The sequence below is a fragment of the Hyla sarda genome, chromosome 6, assembly GCF_029499605.1.
Source record: "Hyla sarda isolate aHylSar1 chromosome 6, aHylSar1.hap1, whole genome shotgun sequence".
In the NCBI taxonomy this organism is placed as follows: domain Eukaryota; kingdom Metazoa; phylum Chordata; class Amphibia; order Anura; family Hylidae; genus Hyla; species Hyla sarda.
In genome coordinates, this window is record NC_079194.1 from 104,960,296 (window position 1) to 104,981,651 (window position 21,356).

A 21,356-nucleotide genomic window follows, 5' to 3' on the forward strand; every position below is an offset into this window, starting at 1 on the left:
TAGGAACACATTGGGGGAGATTTATCAAAACCTGTGCAAAGGAAAAGTTGCCCAGTTGCCCATAGCAACCAATCAAATTGCTTCTTTCATTTTGCAGAGGCCTTGTTAAAAATGAAAGAAGCGATCTGATTGGTTGCTGTGGGCAACTTTTCCTCTGGACAGGTTTTGATAAATCTCCCCCATTGTCCCTGCTTTCTATTATAAACACTACTGAAATTACCATTATTTTGGCATTAAGTGGTGAGCGCTTAGAGGCAAAAAGTTGGATTCCAGGAGGGGTACTCTCTGCCAAGGATATTCCATCACTCTTGCACTCCGTCATTTTTCACCAATCCAAAATGGGCCAGGTATTGACGGCCAGCAGCTCACAGACTCCGGATACATATACTACAGTTTATAATCAAAGCTATAAACAGTGTTGTGCCTGCAGCACAACATAATAAGGTGAGCACCTTATACCATCTTCTACCCTCAAAATCAATCTGGAAAAGGGTAACAGGACTATATAGTGCCACTCTTCTCCATGGGCTGCATCTGGTATTGCAGCTCAGCCCCTTCATTCAAATGAATTAGAAATGTAACTGGGATTCCCTATTAGATGCAGCACAAGGCAACTGTGGCTTTTATGGGGGTAAAATGATTTTTTTCTAATCTCAGACAACCCCTCTAAAGCAATGTTACAGGTACATTAACATTCCGTTTTTTTCCCAGTTACTCCATTAGAATAGAGTGTTTTTTTATGTCATGTGAACATGACCCTTATTTGGCGAAGAGGCATTTGGTCTCCTCAGTCACCAAACCCAGCTGTGACCGCGGACCGCTACCTTTTTATCCTCTATAGATAAGTACCGATTTATTCTATATGCAGCCAAAACTACAGTAGGCATGTATTTCTTCCAATTATTCCGTCATCCATTACTGTATGCTTTGGATAATAGATGCACATAGTGTATAAATGGCTTCTATTTCTGTATTCTTCAACTTCTATTGATTTTGACTGTGTTCGATAAAGATGTTTGTGTCACCAGATTGCAGCCTGGAAGGGATACTTGACACCGACAGATAATTTATCTGTGTTTTCCATGTTAGCCTTTTACTTGTTGGCTTTTATTATGTAAACTGCACAAATATGTTAACACCTTTCTCTACTATTTGGCCACTTGAAGCGCTGTTTGATTGGAGCGGATCTGATAGCGATAGCACTATAATATTACTACATCCATAAGTATATGGAAGCAAACAGTATTCTGAGTGGATGAATAGATAGACATATAGGGGGAGATATATCAAAACCTGTGTAGAAGAAAAGTTGACCAGTTGCCCATAGCAACCAATCAAATTGTTTTTCATTTTTCAGAGGCCTTTTAAAAAATTTAAGAAGTGATCTGATTGGTTGATCGATAGATAGATATGAGAAAGACAGACAGATAGATAGATGGAAGGGAATAGATATGAGATTAACTGATTTGAGATAAATAGATTAATAGATAAATAGATAGATAGATATGAGATATATAGATAGATAGATATGAGATAGATACATTTTTCAAAAAGAAGCAGCACATCCACAAAAGAAGTAAAAAATATAGAAGAAAGTGCACGCCGTCACAGGAGCACTGGTTAGGAGCCCCAACTTGAATAGCAGTGGAAAGAACCGCAGCACACACGATGTATTCCAATGTAAAAAGTTAATTTATTCCATAAAACAGCAAGCAAAAAGAAAGCTACGTTTCAGTAGTCTCACACCTGAAGATGGTGGTGTGAGACTTTCTTTTTGCTTGCTGTTTTATGGAATAAATTCAGTTTTTATATTGGAATACATTGTGTGTGCTGCGGTCCTTTCCACTAGATAGATAGATAGATAGATATAAGATAGATAGACATGAGATAGATAGATAGATATGAGATAGATAGATAGATATGAGATAGATAGATATGAGATAGATAGTAGTGTTGCTCGCGAATATTCGCAATTCGAATATTATTCGCGAATATCGCATATTCGCGAATTCGCGAATTTCGCGAATATAGCGCTATATATTCGTAATTACGAATATTTTTTTTTTTTTTTTTTGTTTTTTTTTCTTCACAGTACACATCACAGTGATCACCCCTCTCTGCTTCCAGCTTGTGTGGTGTAAAGAAGGCTCTAATACTACTGTGTGAGACTATGCCGCTCAACACTAATAGATAGATAGATATGAGATAGATAGATAGATATGAGATAGATAGATAGATAGATAGATAGATAGAAGTAGAAAAGCACAGCACTCCTCCAGTAAGTGAAAAAAAGTGGATTTATTTGCTCACATGTAAAGCAGCAACGTTTCTGTCCTACTATAGGACCATTTTCAAGCTCAGTGACACAATTCAGCAGGAGGGTTTTTATACCCACATAAGGTGCTTAATCAATTACATAATAAAGTGCTTCAATCATCATACAAGTGCATAAAAATAATCTCAAATCAGTGCAATACATATAAGGTACATTACATAGTAATATGCAAAGTGTTATAAAAAATGTTTACATAATAAAGTGCAGAGTGGGAATAAAGACAAGCTTGAAACATGTTAATATTTACATAATTCTACCAGCTGTCACATATTAAATGTTATAATTACGGATAGATACCTGTGTGACATATTCTGTGTACAAATCTGCCTGCATGGCGCCCGCAGCGTGGAACGCCGCTCCCGGCGTTCTCGGCTGTAAGAGCCCTAGTTCCGGTTACCTGATCACATGACACAGCTATGTCACGTGATTCCGTCGCTATGGAGAGCTGGGATGCTAGAATCAGTGCACATAGCTCGCCTATAGCGGCAGCAAGATGACCATATATAGATAGATATGAGATAGATATAAAATAGATAGATATGAGATAGATATATAGATGATAGATAGATGACCTCAGTCTTGAGATCACTAAGACCATGTTTACACAAAGTATTTTTGCCAGTTTTTGGCCCATAAAATACGTGTAAAATGGCATTTTTACTGCTCAAAAATATTGAAATTAATATTACAATGTCTGTTAGTATACCTTCACTTTCAATTTATGGCCAACATTCTTATGGCTGTAAAATTATTCGAAATGCTCTTTTTTTTTGCTTATCATGCAAAAATGCTTATCATGCAAAAATGGCTGAAATACAGACACTTTTTTTTCCACAGGCATTTTTCACAAAAATCGGACTACCTTTCTTTATGGCTGAAACTACTAACTAAACATTGTTTGAACATGCCCCCCCACAAACACACTTATCAGAAAAATATGGTGTCATGGGACGGCTCCTTGAATAACACACATTGGAGTTCAATAATCTTATAGATTAATCACTCCAGATGTCTTCTTGAGACATTCCTGGAATCTCCTGTTCTACGTACATGCAGCCAATATGACTCATCAGAATGATTTCGATATTTTATACCACAGATAACCATCCGCTTGTCCTTGAAAAAAATCAAGTCCTCACAACACAGGAGACCCCAGTGCCTCCCACATCTATAACCCATTCTCCTCCTGATTTTCCATTATCTTCTTTCTATCATTTACCTTTTGGAGATTTCTTTAATTCTTCACTTTTCCAAATGAAATTTAAGTGACATTTTGATAGTAATAAATTCCAGGAGCCGCCCGCTCTGATCTCCCGCTCAGTCTTACGTTTTGAAGTAATCCCAGAAGATTGTCACTGAGTATTGTGTTAGGTAATGAGGGGGAAGATCAAATCTTAACTATGTATCTCTGTTTTTTTTGGTGCTTTTTTATGCTGTGAATAGATTGTTTCATTATGATAAAACGAGTTTTGTAATATATGTCCTGACATGAAGTTAATTAGATCAGGTTTATTCAGAGTATGTCACAATAGGCATACACCGTTCTTTGTCAGAGTGACATCAAAGATCAAAATGAAACCAGTTTTTTTTATTCACCCCAATTCATAAGGGACAACATGAATAAAACATCCAATGATGGACTGTAATAATTTTAATTATTTGAATAATGTACAATGCTCCGAGCGTCCCTACAGAATTACAAGCACTCAAATAATAGACCTTCATCTTAAAAGGCTTAAATTTCAAGTAAGTAAGCACATTGCTTGGGAAGCAGTTTTTTTTATTTATTTATTTATTTTTCGTAGCATTGCAAGCATTTTTTTCCTTGAGGACCCTTATATAATATGTATGGTTCAACAGGAACTTATTGGGAAAATGACGTTAGACATTGACAAGCCATGAAAGAGTAATTCTATTCACAGAAGGAACTTCTATTGGTGATCCTTTGGAATGTAAGCACTAAAGGTTCCCAAACTGAATAGTAAAGAAATGGGGGAAAGGATTTTTTTTTACTATATATAATTATGAATCTATAATAACTGAATAGTAGGAGATGCTTTCTTGACTCAGTGTCTTGACTGTTTGGGAGTGACAACAGCTACTATGCACCACAAAATGAAAATTCCATTAGGATGCCAAGAGGTTACACAGCTAATACTTATCCCCTATCCACAGGATAAGTATCTGATATCAGGGGGTCCAACCACTGGGACCCCTCAAGATCTCCAAAATGGGGCCCATCTCTTATCTTGGAGCGCTCCCACCTTCAGAGACAAACTGGTTTTAGGAGTGATGACCCACATGGCCAACCACTGAGGTGGGACATCGCTGTGATCGATGATTGACGGAGCTAGCTGTTACTCCTAAAACCAGTTAATCTCAGAAGACAGGGTCCAGAGCTCTCCGAGGTAATAGATGAGCCCCATTTTGGAATTCAAGTGGTTGGACCCCTGAGATCATTCACTTATCGCCTATCCTGTGCTCAGCTGAGTTCTTCTACCTTTTTTTTTTTTTTTTTTTTTTTAAGCACTGAGACCCCAACCAATAAAAACTTTTCACATTTCTCTATGACATATCAAAAAAACTTCTTCATTCACAGTAACACAACACATATCTTCTAAGTAGTCAGTGCTTTGTTTTGCTGATACAGAGCTCCAACTTTCCTGCACAGACATAGGTTTTATAACATAACAACATGAGCTAGCTGTTATGGGAAATGGCTCTGACCGCCATAAGGATATATTAAGGAATTCATCAGCTCAGAATGCTGGACCAATTTACAATTGAAAAGCAACAAGATCTTGTTCAAGGATAGAAACAAGAGAACAATAAAACCTTAACACTTCGCATCTATGAACTGCTTCAACTATTTACAGCCCTAGCCATTTCCTCCCCTCCTTATATTGATGGCCCAGCTTTACATCACTTGTCTTATTTACAGCACTATTCCTATGTCCTTCTGTGTATAAATATGTGGCTTCAGATACTGTGTTACACCTTGCCTGATGAAGAGTCCTACATAGTCTGGAAATCTTCCTATCTGTCATCATCTCTTCAGTCAGCCATTAAAAGGTATCAACCACTGAAGACTCTCACTATATATCTTTTTTATCTACAGGCTAACATAGTACAAAGATATTTGTTTCCTTCTCAAGGGTAGATATTCACTCTCCTTGAAATGACAGACATGCATATTGTTCTGTATTTAGAGGGTAAAATATGGCTACTGTGGTTTTTGGTAACTGGAGGTTTTGTACAAATCATTCTTTTCAAAAGACTATAGATGTCACATGAGTTTGAAAATATGGATCTGTGGGTTAGACTATCGATGTCTTAGCTCAGAATACAGATTAATAATACAGATCTGTATTGTACCTACAGAAATATGTCTTTACATGTATAGGAGGGCAGGCATCTCTATTAAATTGCTGCAACAGAAGCTCTAGAGATTTGCTTTACAGCAGGTGTCAGGACACAAAAACAACATGCTGTGAGAGTGTTACATACTTACATAGTTTATAAGGTTAAAAAAAGGACAAGAGTCCATCAAATTCAACCTAAAACTCTACTTCCTTGATCTAGAGAATGGCAACCCCCCCCCCCCCCCCCTATGATGCTGATGCCAATTACCCAATACCAGGGGGAAAAATTCCTTCCCAACTCCAATATAGAAATCAAAATATTAGCCTCGGCAGCAGCTGCCTGGCACTGATCACTAAAGTTTGGCTTACTGTCAATCAGTACCCTCAATCAGTCCTTTCCAGAAGTTTTTCCTAATGTTTTATTATTGTACATGTTGTTTTTATGGCCCAAGTGCATAACCTTAAATATATTCCCATTAAACTTAATTTGCCATGTCTGTGCCCAAGCCTCCAGCTTCCCCAGATCCCTCTGTAATATTATTTTACCCTCCTCTGTGGCGATCACCCTAACCAGTTTGGTGTCATCTGCAAATATTGAAATTCTACTCTGTAAACCCTCTACAAGGACATTTATAAACATATTGAAAGGAAGTGGACAAAGTACTGACCCCTGCGGTACCCTACTTGTAACATACACCCAAACAGAGTAAGTTCCGCCCTTTGATTCCTGTCACTGAGCCAATTGCTAACCCATTCACATATATCCTCCCTGGCATCCTCATTTTATGTACTAACCTTTTGTGTGGCACAGTATCAAATGCCTATCAAATGAAAAGTCCAGATATACAACATGGACAGCTTTGCCCCAGTCCAATGATAAGGGTCTGTCTAGCCTGGTACTTGGTTCCTGCAAAGCACGAGTGCCCATTGATTTCTGCGTTTTAATGTTGATAAGGTGGGGCAGCACTTCTTTTGGGTTAAACAGGTGAGATCTGCTGCAGAATTTACATTATCCCTTTTCATGTCATATGACATCGGATCTTCCTGTGTAAATACAGCAAAGAAGAAGGCATTTAGTAGATTGGCCTTTTTCTCATGCTCCTCCACCATTACACCTATATTTTCAGTTTAAAGTTTCTTAATATTGATGAAAAATGTTTTTGACAATTTATGGCAATTGTTCTCTCTGTTGAAATATTTGCTAATTTAGTTTTTTACAGAATTGTGTCAGTTACATTAGTCCAATTGGAGAGAGAGAGAGAGGATGGGGGGTAATGGAGCTGCCTCCTTCGCCTAATTTAAACAGTGGGATCCTGTGTTATCTGCCAACAGCTTTATAACAGAGATCTCTGTGTCAGCCTAATGTGAGGACTCAGTGGGCTCAGAATGAAAACGGCAAATTTTCAGGATGTTTTTTAATATAGATAATGACATGGAAAATAAATAAATACATAAAATATGTGAAATATATGTTTCACATAAAAACTTTATTAAGATATGTATTTTGATCATTTCCTGACAATACATTAAATTAAAACTGACCTATGGTTTTTTACTGTGCATGTTAAAGGGAACCAAACATTAGATTTTACCATATATAACACTTGGCAATGCATTATATATGGAAAAAAAATTTCCTCACCATCCCCTGGGGATAGTAAAGAAATTAAAGGAGTTCTGTAGTGAAATATAACTTAACTTATCCCTTATCCAAAGGATAGGGGATACATTATAGATCGTGGGGGGTCCGACCGCTGAGACTTCCCCCGATCTCCTGAACGAGGCCTGGCTTATAACTCGCAGTCGCAAATGGTCTCAGGATGGAGACCTGATGCAATCTAAACTTTTGACATGTCTGGACAACATGTCAAAAGTTTCATCAGATGACAGTAACACTTTAAAGGAGTAGTCCGGCGCGCACTTTTTTCATTTTATCCCGTCCGGGCTGCAAAATAAAAGAAAACAAACTTTCTCTTACCTGCCAACGAGCCCCCGGAGCTCCGGTACACGTGTTCGGTCGCTGGGCAGTGTGCTTCTTACTTCCTGTTAGCCCAGCACGTCACACGGAGCTTCAGCCTATCACCAGCCGCAGCGATGTCCCGCCACGGCCGGTGATAGGCTGAAGCTCCGTGTGACGTGCCGGGCTAACAGGAAGTGAGAAGCAAACAGCCCGGCGACCAAACACCTGTACCGGAGTGTACCGGAGCTACGGGGGCTCGTTGGCAGGTAAGAGAAAGTTTGTTTTCTTTTATTTTGCAGCCCGGACCGGATAAAATGAGAAAAGTGCGCACCGGATTCCATATCACAGAGCTTGTTCTCTATGAAGTGAGGGTTGTAATGTAACTGTACATATTGCTTTCAGGGACAGCACTTTTTACTACTAATGCATTAGCATTGGAAATACATTAATATGCACGTTTATGCAAATGACATCCAGTGTGTAGATTAAAGATGAAAGAAACTCCATTCCCTACGTCCCCTGATTGTCATCATTTATTTAATACAACTCCCTAAGCAGAAGTTTAGGTGTATAGAAGAATATAACTGTAATCCATGTCCAAATGTGTTATAAGCCGGTACTATGATGTCAGAGAAATGCTCATGTAATAGCGGGAAAGTGATTGGTTTATGTCATCTTGGGTAGATATAGCTTATGTAGATAAAAAAAAAAGATAGACTGGTGCTGATTCTTAAAAACCCTGTCTGCAGCTAGTTATGATGGGGAGACCACTACAGCTCGCCTCTTTAATCACATAATACATAGAAGTAGATATCAATAGTGCAAGGAAGGGGGAACTAATGGAAAGTCAAAGTTATATGTTGTTATACAGTATGTCCACCAGATTAGTATTCACAGCAGTAAAAGGTGTATTGTGTTGTTATCAGAGATGATGTTTTGTGTATTCATATATCAGGTATATATAATGGCACCTCTATACACTACCACAGGATTAATGATAATAACAAAGTTTCCAGTTTGTAAAAGTATCCTACAATCCTGTAATAAATGTTCAGTGTTAATCATTAAGCACATACCAGTTACCTGATTTATAGGAGAGGAGTCCATAGTCATGAGGCTGTTCCTTGAATCTTTTGATCGATGAGGGGGCAGCACGCGATATAGGAGACTGCCCTGACCGGTAGCATCTCTACGAAGTAATGTTGCCTAGTGCTGTGCTCCAGTCTGCATTACTACAGGGCATAGCAAAAAGCAAAAACCTCTAATGCGTTTCAGAGACATTGTTCTTCTTCACCTATACAATCCCTGATGAAGAAGACAGGTGTCTTTTAAAGACTTTGGAGGTTTTTCATTTTCCTAGCCCCTATTGTGGGCTAAGCACAAGGCAACATTGCTCGGTGCAGTTTCCCATATTTGGAGTGCTGAGTCTATGTAAATCCAACCCACCTCCACTTTATCTAGTGGCTGTCAGTCAAATGAGATGCAAACAAGCTGTGGGGCAGTACTAAAGGACACATGGGCTGGATTTACCTATGCAGGGTCACATGTAGCATATATGCTGCATATTTTAGGTTGCAGGAAATCCACCAGGCAGTGGGAAATATTTTGCTATGAGCAGATACACAGGGCTTCTCCACCACAGCCCTGTGTGTGCAATTGGGTTTGGAGATGGCCCAGCGCATCACAGTCACGCCAAAATGCTGGGCCCGTCTCCAAACCTCACTCGAAATGCGGCTGCCCTCTGCATTTCCTGCAGTGTGAAATACACAGCACTTATTCACATCTGACTCTTACACCACATCTGACCCTACCCTAAATGTGTTCAACAAAAGTGTTTTCCAAACATTTAAACTAGAAACTAATTCCGTGCAGAAACAGCTTGGTTCACCTCCTGTTTTCTCTGTATATGTTCATGGTATACATTGGCAATCTGTCAAATGGATGGCGACATATCCAGTACAACCGAATTTACTGGTCTGAATGTAATCAACTAGTGACTGCCTGCATTTGGGTCATTTAGCAAACTCATACATTCATTTTGTGGGACTGAAAAGCATGGTCTTGCAAAGTACTGTATACTTTTGGGAAATGAACCAAATATAGTTGACTACTCCATTTGGCCCATTAAACTAAATGTGCTTTCAGTCACTTTGCTGCGGTATACAATGACATCCCTTCTTAATAGTAGGCCAACATATATTCTGAACGTACATGGGTAACATGATTTTACCCTGGCCTAAGGCTGTGGAAGCCACATATAGTGGTATGTATGATGGTTTTCCATAAATAAGTACTGAGTTTCCTGTGCTCTTATAGGTGAGGTTCCGAAGGAGTCCTTTAAATTTGGGAAATTTTATTTGAAACCAAATAAATTAGCTGCAAAGAGTTTATATTCCCCCTCATAGTATACAAACCTCTTCACATTAAGTCAAAAGTGAAATTGAGTGAGATGAGAGCAGAGCAGGTTATAACACATTAATCCCATAATGCTGCTGTTATCTTGGAGAGATGCCACCATTGGAATATTGTATCAGCTTTCAGTAAAATAAAGACGAAATGTGTCTCTGCTGGATTATCGTATTTGCATAACTGGCGGTCATTTTGTGAACTATGACTGAAAATTGAATTTGCCAAAGGTTTTCTGCACTAGAGATAAACACAATGGAATTGTCGACTTTGTGGAGCGCTTACTGAGCTATCACCCGCTCTTCTTTAATGCCTCCGTCTGTAATTAATACAGAAAATGTAAATTATTCAGGCTTACGAGAATGGATGGAGATTTATGTACCAATACACTTGGGTTCGGATCTCCCATAGGCAGGTTTGGGGCTCATGCACACAACTGTATTATGGCTCTGATTGCAGTAATGATATGCTATGGAGGTGTATTGCATGCACTTGCTATTTACCTCTGTTTTGGATTGTTGCTGTGGTAGACATGTCTTTGGTTGATTTTTTGCAGTGGTCAGGTATTTAAGAAACTGTGACTTTTAAAAAAAAAAGTGCATATTTTGGCGCAACCCACCAAAAAGAGTGCTAATCACCACTAAATAAATAAAAAAAATGTACAAACTAACTGTGGACAGCATTATAAAAAAAAAGTTGCATAATTGTCACACAGGTTAAAAAGTTGCACAAAAACTCACAGAGAAAACACCATAAGTGGTGTACTGATGTAAGAAATGGGATCAGCACCAGATTTATCACATGCTCTGCACCATGTTATACATTTGGTGCAGAAACTCAGTTTCCCCTAAATTAATTAAAGTGTACCTGACGATAAAAAAAACATTTGATATAATGTAGATAATGCAATTATATGTATATTTGTAATATACATTGGTTAAAAAAAAAAAAAATGATATTGTTAGGTGAAAAAATGCTGTCTCTGCAGCCGTTGTCTGTGTGTCTCTGTGAGAAGAGGACAGGACAAGCAGGGCTCTGTGCAGGCTCCTGGCTTGTCAATCAGCTTGATGTGTGCCTTTCCTCAGTGTACAGAGCCCTGCTTGTCCTCAATGTACAGAATCTTGCTTGTCCTCAGCATACAGAGCCCTGCTTGTCCTCCGTGTACCCAGCCCTACTTGTCCTCACTGAACAGAGCCCTGCTTGTCCTCACTGCACAGAGCCCTGCTTGTCCTCAGTGCACAGAACCCTGCTTGTCCTAAGTGCACAGAGCCCTGCTTGTCCTCAGTGTACAGAGCCCTGCTTGTCCTCAGTGTACAGAGCCCTGCTTGTCCTCAGTGTACAGAGCCCTGCTCGTCCTCACTGTACAGAGCATTGCTTGTCCTCGGTGTACAGAGCCCTGCTTGTCCTCAGTGTACAGAGCCCTGCTTTTCTTCAGTGTACAGAGCCCTGCTTGTCCTCAGTGCACAGAGCCCTGCTTGTCCTCCGTGCACAGAGCCCTGCTTGTCCTCCGTACACAGAGCCCTGCTTGTCCTCAGTGTACAGAGCCCTGCTTGTCCTCAGTGTACAGAGCCCTGCTTGTCCTCAGTGTACAGAGCCCTGCTTGTCCTCAATGTACAGATCCCTGCTTGTCCTCAGTGTACAGAGCCCTGCTTGTCCTCAGTGTGCAGAGCCCTGCTTGTCCTCAGTGTGCAGAGCCCTGCTTGTCCTCAGTGTACAGAGCCCTGCTTGTCCTCAGTGTACAAAGCCCTGCTTGTCCTCAGTGTAAAGAGCCCTGCTTGTCCTCAGTGTACAGAGCCCTGTTTGTCCTTAGTGTACAAAGCCCTGCTTGTCCTCAGTGTACAGAGACCTTCTTGTCCTCAGTGTACAGAATCCTGCTTGTCCTCACTGTACAGAGCCCTGCTTGTCCTCACTGCACAGAACCCTTCTTGTCCTCAGTGCACAGAAGCCTGCTTGTCCTCAGTGTACAGAGCCCTGCTTGTCCTCAGTGTACAAAGCCCTGTTTGTCCTCAGTGCACAGAGCCCTGCTTGTCCTCCGTGCACAGAGCCCTGCTTGTCCTCACTGCACAAAGCCCTGCTTCTCCTCAGTGTACAGAGCCCTGCTTGTCTTCAGTGTGCAGAGCCCTGCTTGTCCTCAGCGTACAGAGCCCTGCTTGTCCTCACTGCACAGAGCCCTGCTTGTCTTCAGTGTGCAGAGCCCTGCTTGTCCTCAGCGTACAGAGCCCTGCTTGTCCTCCGTGTACCCAGCCCTACTTGTCCTCACTGCACAGAGCCCTGCTTGTCCTCACTGCACAGAGCCCTGCTTGTCCTCACTGCACAGAGCCCTGCTTGTCACCACTGCACAGAGCCCTGCTTGTCATCAGTGCACAGAGCCCTGCTTGTCCTCAGTGTACAGAGCCCTGCTCGTCCTCACTGTACAGAGCATTGCTTTTACTCAGTGTACCGAGCCCTGCTTGTCCTCAGTGTACAGAGCGCTGCTTGTCCTCAGTGTACAGAGCCCTGCTTGTCCTCAGTGTACAAAGCCCTGCTTGTCCTCAGTGTACAAAGACCTGCTTGTCCTCAGTGTACAGAGCCCTGCTTGTCCTCACTGTACAGAGCCCTGCTTGTCCTCAGTGTACAGAGCCCTGCTCGTCCTCACTGTACAGAGCATTGCTTGTCCTCGGTGTACAGAGCCCTGCTTGTCCTCAGTGTACAGAGCCCTGCTTTTCTTCAGTGTACAGAGCCCTGCTTGTCCTCAGTGCACAGAGCCCTGCTTGTCCTCCGTGCACAGAGCCCTGCTTGTCCTCCGTACACAGAGCCCTGCTTGTCCTCAGTGTACAGAGCCCTGCTTGTCCTCAGTGTACAGAGCCCTGCTTGTCCTCAGTGTACAGAGCCCTGCTTGTCCTCAATGTACAGATCCCTGCTTGTCCTCAGTGTACAGAGCCCTGCTTGTCCTCAGTGTGCAGAGCCCTGCTTGTCCTCAGTGTGCAGAGCCCTGCTTGTCCTCAGTGTACAGAGCCCTGCTTGTCCTCAGTGTACAAAGCCCTGCTTGTCCTCAGTGTAAAGAGCCCTGCTTGTCCTCAGTGTACAGAGCCCTGTTTGTCCTTAGTGTACAAAGCCCTGCTTGTCCTCAGTGTACAGAGACCTTCTTGTCCTCAGTGTACAGAATCCTGCTTGTCCTCACTGTACAGAGCCCTGCTTGTCCTCACTGCACAGAACCCTTCTTGTCCTCAGTGCACAGAAGCCTGCTTGTCCTCAGTGTACAGAGCCCTGCTTGTCCTCAGTGTACAAAGCCCTGTTTGTCCTCAGTGCACAGAGCCCTGCTTGTCCTCCGTGCACAGAGCCCTGCTTGTCCTCACTGCACAAAGCCCTGCTTCTCCTCAGTGTACAGAGCCCTGCTTGTCTTCAGTGTGCAGAGCCCTGCTTGTCCTCAGCGTACAGAGCCCTGCTTGTCCTCACTGCACAGAGCCCTGCTTGTCTTCAGTGTGCAGAGCCCTGCTTGTCCTCAGCGTACAGAGCCCTGCTTGTCCTCCGTGTACCCAGCCCTACTTGTCCTCACTGCACAGAGCCCTGCTTGTCCTCACTGCACAGAGCCCTGCTTGTCCTCACTGCACAGAGCCCTGCTTGTCATCAGTGCACAGAGCCCTGCTTGTCCTCAGTGTACAGAGCCCTGCTTGTCCTCAGTGTACAGAGCCCTGCTCGTCCTCACTGTACAGAGCATTGCTTTTACTCAGTGTACCGAGCCCTGCTTGTCCTCAGTGTACAGAGCGCTGCTTGTCCTCAGTGTACAGAGCCCTGCTTGTCCTCAGTGTACAAAGCCCTGCTTGTCCTCAGTGTACAAAGACCTGCTTGTCCTCAGTGTACAGAGCCCTGCTTGTCCTCACTGTACAGAGCCCTGCTTGTCCTCACTGCACAGAACCCTGCTTGTCCTCAGTGCACAGAACCCTGCTTGTCCTCAGTGTACAAAGCCCTGCTTGTCCTCAGTGCACAGAGCCCTGCTTGTCCTCAGTGTACAGAGCCCTGCTTGTCCTCAGTGTACAAAGCCCTGCTTGTCCTCACTGCACAGAGCCCTGCTTGTCCTCAGTGTACAGAGCCCTGCTTGTCCTCAGTGTACAGAGCCCTGCTTGTCCTCACTGTACAGAGCCCTGCTTGTCCTCACTGCACAGAGCCCTGCTTGTCCTCAGTGTACAGAGCCCTGCTTGTCCTCAGTGTACAGAGCCCTGCTTGTCCTCAGTGTCTACATTATACAAAAACAATTTAGTTAACAACAGGTACACTTTAATGGAGTAAAAAGATGTTCACCTTCCCCCGTTTTCATAAATACCCCCAATTACATATCTGTATATTTTCATACCCTATGCTATTGACAAGGATAACTATTTTTTAATTAAAAATAACTTAAATGGTATCCATACAGAATACATTATATGTAACCACCGTATAGAACTCAAACACAAAACATTTAGAGAAGTTATATAGTACCAGAACAGAACAACAAACACCATATGCAGCTCGAACTCAAATACAGAGAAGTAATATAGTACCAGAATAGAACACCATATGCAGCTCACACTAATGTACAGAGAAGTTATATAGTACCAGAACAGAACACCATATGGAACTCAAACTCAATCACAGTGAACTTGCCCAGTACATGAAGAGAACAGTATAGAGAACGCAAGCTCAAGTACAGAGAACTTATACTGTACATGATCACAACACTATATGGAACTTTACTTAAGACATAGAAGTTATACAGGATCTGAACATCATTAAGAACTTGAATGCAGCTACAGAGAAGATATACAGTACCCGAACAGAACATCATATGGAACTCATAAGAAGGTATATAACTATCATATGAACAGATATGAACATGTCCTTCAAGGTCAAAGATACAATTACAAATAGTTTTCATGGGGACTAGTATTTCTATAGACTTCATTTTATTCTTCCAAAATAAACTTATTAATTAAACCTTTCATCTACCTAAAATGACCGATAACAGGGAACTGGAATTATACATTGCGTTCTACTTCATCCTTTCAAAAGCTGGATTCTCCATCCTAGAGTTTATTATATTTAATGGGAAAAATAGCACACTATGCAGTGCAATTCTTCCCATAAAAATGGAAGAACCCAACAGACCCCATTATAAGTCAATGAGATCCATCTGGTACCACTTGCATCTGTTGTTTGTCAGCTTAAATTCTATTTTTCTGAATGTAACGCAGTTAAAGGGGTACTCTTTAAAAGTTTGTTCTAATCAACTGGTGCCAGAAAGGTAAACAAATTAGTAAATTCATTCTATTTAAAAATCTTAATCCTTCAAGTATCTATCAGCTGCTGTATACTCCAGAGGAAGTTAAGTAGTTATTTTCTGTCTGATCAAAGTGCTCTCTGCTGCAACCCCTGTCCGAGCAGGAGAGGTTTGCTATGGGGATTTGCTTCTACTCTGGACAGTTTCTGAAATGGACAGAGTTGTCAGCAGAGAGCACTGTGGTCAGACTGGAAAGAACTCCAGAAAGAAATACAACTTTCTCTCTAGTATACAGCAGCTGATAAGGACTGGAAGGATTAAGATTTTTAAATAGAAGTAATTTACAAATCTGTTTAACTTTTTGGCACCAGTTGATTAAAAAAAAGAATTGCTTTCTACCGGAGTACCCCTTTAACAAAAATGGAACTCTCAGTGCAGATGTGAACACAGCCTTAGCCGACATGTTAAGTGAACGGGGCTAAGCTGCAATTCCAGACATAACTATTGGGAAAAAAAACACACCCGTCTTTTCAGTTTAAATATTCCCTCTATGTTATACATTTTTGCTGTTTTAATGTTCCATAAGGGTACTATTATTAATAGCGCAATTTTACAAAGCCATTCCCCCACTTACTATTAGGTGTTACCAGAAGGTACAGATACCGCTTCCCTCTCCAGATATACAGCACTGCGCAGTTTTCATCTTCGCTTTGTGATTGACATTCTGTTTTCCTTCCTTCCAAATATTTATTGAATTTGTTTCACCACAGCTATGAAGTTTAAAGGCGTCAGATGTTGGTTACTGACAATTTACCAGACATTCAAGCATGGAGAGTGTCCCTTGAAGGAAAATCATTGATGTATTTCACTTCAATCTTGTAGAGCAGAGCTAACTCAATTCTCTGTATGTGTGAAGAAGATAGGCTCAGTTCTTTCGATGCATTGACATACTGTATACACTGTATATAAACAGTATATACCCTGTAAACTACACCTACGGAATCGGTGCTTGGCTACAGTATCGAATACAGACAAGAATGCATAGTCTCTAGAATGTAATAAATATACATGTAAACTGGGTGTGAAGTCATCAAATCTCCCTTACGGAAGGGTCACATATAGCGTATATGCTTTATATTTTCTGCAGCTGATTTTGCTACCCATTGACTTTAATGGGTAGGAAAGTACGCGGTAGCAAATATGCAGCAAAATACCACACATGTGACCCTACCTTTAAAAGGGTACTCCGCCCCTAGACATCTTATCCCCTATACAAAGGATAGGGGATAAGATGTCTGATCATGGGGGTACCGCCGCTGGGGACCCCCACAATCTCGGCTGTGGCATACCAGACATCTGGTGCACAGAGCGAACTTCGCTCCATGTCGGATGACTGGCGATGCGGGGTGGTGGCACATGATGCCATGGTCATGCCCCGCTCAGAATGTCACGGTCATGCCCCCTCAATGCAAGTCTGTGGGAGGGGGCGTGGCGGCTGCCATGCCCCCTCCCATAGACTTGCATTGAGGGGGTGTGGTCATGACATCACAAGCAGGGTGTGGCCGTGACATCATGAGCCTCCGGCGCTGCACCTGATGCTCTAAAGGAACACTGGGTGCAGCAGGGAGAACTCCGGCGGGACCCCCCGTGAAAAGACATCTTATCCCCTATCCTTTGGATAGGGGATAAGATGTCTATGGATGACATATGTTCTTTGCTGTTCTTTCAATCCTTGCACTAGGACGTCAGATTTGTTAAGAATAGAAACATAGAAACATTACATTAAAAGCATGTTCACATAATGTTTCAACAGCATGTTCAGTATATGCACCATTTAAGCGTGCATAGCCTGAATGCATCCATATGGCCTCACTGACCCAATGTATGCTAACACAGTATTGGCTGGACTGGAATGTGTTGGCATAACTTTTTTCACTGTGTTGAATTATGTAATAAACAACACTATTCCATGCTAAGGCACCCATTAAAAAGTTTGTACTGCTCTATATACATTTATTTTCTAATTGGGTATTGGAGGTGTACTTCAGGAAATACTCCGAGCCTTAGAATACTCTTCCTATTGTGCACTCCCATTTATGTACTTAGAAGAGATTAACTGCACCTACACCCCTTCTATTGGGAATGGGGAGCATAGTTTTCTTCTAGGAGTCTCAACTATCAAATCACCACCAATCTGCCTTCCAAGATTAGTCTCATATAATAAAAGTCATTAAAGGGGTACTCCACTGGAAAACAGTTTTTTTTTTTTTTTTTTTTTAAATCAACTGGTGCTAGAAAATTAAACAGATTTGTAAATTACTTCTATTTAAAAATGTTAACCCTTTCAGTACTTATCAGCTGCTGTATGTTCCAGAGGAAGGTTCTATTCTTTTTGAATGTGCTTTCTGTCTCACCACAGTGCTCTATGCTGACACCTCTGTCCATTTTAGGAACTTTCCAGAGTAGGAGCAAATCTTCATAGCAAACCTATCCTGCTCTGGACAGTTCCTGACATGGACAAAGGTGTCAGCAGAGAGCACTGTGGTCAGACAGAATGGAAATTCAAATACAAAGGAACTTCTTGTGGAGCAAACAGCAGCTGATAAGTACTTGAAGGATTAAGATTTTTAAATATAAGTAATGTAAAAATCTGTTTAACTTTCTGGCCCCAGTTGATTAAAAAAAACAGTTTTCCAGTGGAGTACTCCTTAAAGCCATTTTAAAAAGTAAAGAAAAGATAAGAAAGTGTGGAATGTAAAAGCCCTACATGGGCCGATACAGATCAGGCTCGACCAGGCTCGCGGTAGCAAATATGCAGCAAAATACCACACATGTGACCCTACCTTTAAAAGGGTACTCCGCCCCTAGACATCTTATCCCCTATACAAAGGATAGGGGATAAGATGTCTGATCATGGGGGTACCGCCGCTGGGGACCCTCACAATCTCGGCTGTGGCATACCAGACATCTGGTGCACAGAGCGAACTTCGCTCCATGTCGGATGACTGGCGATGCGGGGTGGTGGCACATGATGCCATGGTCATGCCCCGCTCAGAATGTCACGGTCATGCCCCCTCAATGCAAGTCTGTGGGAGGGGGCGTGGCGGCTGCCATGCCCCCTCCCATAGACTTGCATTGAGGGGGTGTGGTCATGACATCACAAGCAGGGTGTGGCCGTGACATCATGAGCCTCCGGCGCTGCACCTGATGCTCTAAAGGAACACTGGGTGCAGCAGGGAGAACTCCGGCGGGACCCCCCGTGAAAAGACATCTTATCCCCTATCCTTTGGATAGGGGATAAGATGTCTATGGATGACATATGTTCTTTGCTGTTCTTTCAATCCTTGCACTAGGACGTCAGATTTGTTAAGAATAGAAACATAGAAACATTACATTAAAAGCATGTTCACATAATGTTTCAACAGCATGTTCAGTATATGCACCATTTAAGCGTGCATAGCCTGAATGCATCCATATGGCCTCACTGACCCAATGTATGCTAACACAGTATTGGCTGGACTGGAATGTGTTGGCATAACTTTTTTCACTGTGTTGAATTATGTAATAAACAACACTATTCCATGCTAAGGCACCCATTAAAAAGTTTGTACTGCTCTATATACATTTATTTTCTAATTGGGTATTGGAGGTGTACTTCAGGAAATACTCCGAGCCTTAGAATACTCTTCCTATTGTGCACTCCCATTTATGTACTTAGAAGAGATTAACTGCACCTACACCCCTTCTATTGGGAATGGGGAGCATAGTTTTCTTCTAGGAGTCTCAACTATCAAATCACCACCAATCTGCCTTCCAAGATTAGCCTCATATAATAAAAGTCATTAAATTGGTACTCCACTGGAAAACTGTTTTTTTTTTTTTAAATCAACTGGTGCTAGAAAATTAAACAGATTTGTAAATTACTTCTATTTAAAAATGTTAACCCTTTCAGTATTTATCAGCTGCTGTATGTTCCAGAGGAAGTTCTATTCTTTTTGAATGTGCTTTCTGTCTCACCACAGTGCTCTATGCTGACACCTCTGTCCATTTTAGGAACTTTCCAGAGTAGGAGCAAATCTTCATAGCAAACCTATCCTGCTCTGGACAGTTCCTGACATGGACAAAGGTGTCAGCAGAGAGCACTGTGGTCAGACAGAATGGAAATTCAAATACAAAGGAACTTCTTGTGGAGCAAACAGCAGCTGATAAGTACTTGAAGGATTAAGATTTTTAAATATAAGTAATGTAAAAATCTGTTTAACTTTCTGGCCCCAGTTGATTAAAAAAAACAGTTTTCCAGTGGAGTACTCCTTAAAGCCATTTTAAAAAGTAAAGAAAAGATAAGAAAGTGTGGAATGTAAAAGCCCTACATGGGCCGATACAGATCAGGCTCGACCAGGCTCGCGGTAGCAAATATGCAGCAAAATACCACACATGTGACCCTACCTTTAAAAGGGTACTCCGCCCCTAGACATCTTATCCCCTATACAAAGGATAGGGGATAAGATGTCTGATCATGGGGGTACCGCCGCTGGGGACCCCCACAATCTCGGCTGTGGCATACCAGACATCTGGTGCACAGAGCGAACTTCGCTCCATGTCGGATGACTGGCGATGCGGGGTGGTGGCACATGATGCCATGGTCATGCCCCGCTCAGAATGTCACGGTCATGCCCCCTCAATGCAAGTCTGTGGGAGGGGGCGTGGCGGCTGCCATGCCCCCTCCCATAGACTTGCATTGAGGGGGTGTGGTCATGACATCACAAGCAGGGTGTGGCCGTGACATCATGAGCCTCCGGCGCTGCACCTGATGCTCTAAAGGAACACTGGGTGCAGCAGGGAGAACTCCGGCGGGACCCCCCGTGAAAAGACATCTTATCCCCTATCCTTTGGATAGGGGATAAGATGTCTATGGATGACATATGTTCTTTGCTGTTCTTTCAATCCTTGCACTAGGACGTCAGATTTGTTAAGAATAGAAACATAGAAACATTACATTAAAAGCATGTTCACATAATGTTTCAACAGCATGTTCAGTATATGCACCATTTAAGCGTGCATAGCCTGAATGCATCCATATGGCCTCACTGACCCAATGTATGCTAACACAGTATTGGCTGGACTGGAATGTGTTGGCATAACTTTTTTCACTGTGTTGAATTATGTAATAAACAACACTATTCCATGCTAAGGCACCCATTAAAAAGTTTGTACTGCTCTATATACATTTATTTTCTAATTGGGTATTGGAGGTGTACTTCAGGAAATACTCCGAGCCTTAGAATACTCTTCCTATTGTGCACTCCCATTTATGTACTTAGAAGAGATTAACTGCACCTACACCCCTTCTATTGGGAATGGGGAGCATAGTTTTCTTCTAGGAGTCTCAACTATCAAATCACCACCAATCTGCCTTCCAAGATTAGTCTCATATAATAAAAGTCATTAAATTGGTACTCCACTGGAAAACTGTTTTTTTTTTTTTTAAATCAACTGGTGCTAGAAAATTAAACAGATTTGTAAATTACTTCTATTTAAAAATGTTAACCCTTTCAGTATTTATCAGCTGCTGTATGTTCCAGAGGAAGTTCTATTCTTTTTGAATGTGCTTTCTGTCTCACCACAGTGCTCTATGCTGACACCTCTGTCCATTTTAGGAACTTTCCAGAGTAGGAGCAAATCTTCATAGCAAACCTATCCTGCTCTGGACAGTTCCTGACATGGACAAAGGTGTCAGCAGAGAGCACTGTGGTCAGACAGAATGGAAATTCAAATACAAAGGAACTTCTTGTGGAGCAAACAGCAGCTGATAAGTACTTGAAGGATTAAGATTTTTAAATATAAGTAATGTAAAAATCTGTTTAACTTTCTGGCCCCAGTTGATTAAAAAAAACAGTTTTCCAGTGGAGTACTCCTTAAAGCCATTTTAAAAAGTAAAGAAAAGATAATAAAGTGTGGAATGTAAAAGCCCTACATGGGCCGATACAGATCAGGCTCGACCATAGTGCAGGCAAGGCCATCACTGGATTGTTCTTACGACCCTCTGTTGCCATCATT

General features: G+C 41.9%; 1 protein-coding gene across 3 annotated transcripts in view; it reads left to right on the forward strand.

Annotated features, from left to right (window-relative positions):
* Positions 1–21,356, forward strand: part of TAFA1 (TAFA chemokine like family member 1) — a 460,778-nt gene that overhangs the window by 172,124 nt on the left and 267,298 nt on the right. The gene's annotated exons all lie outside the window — the stretch shown is intronic.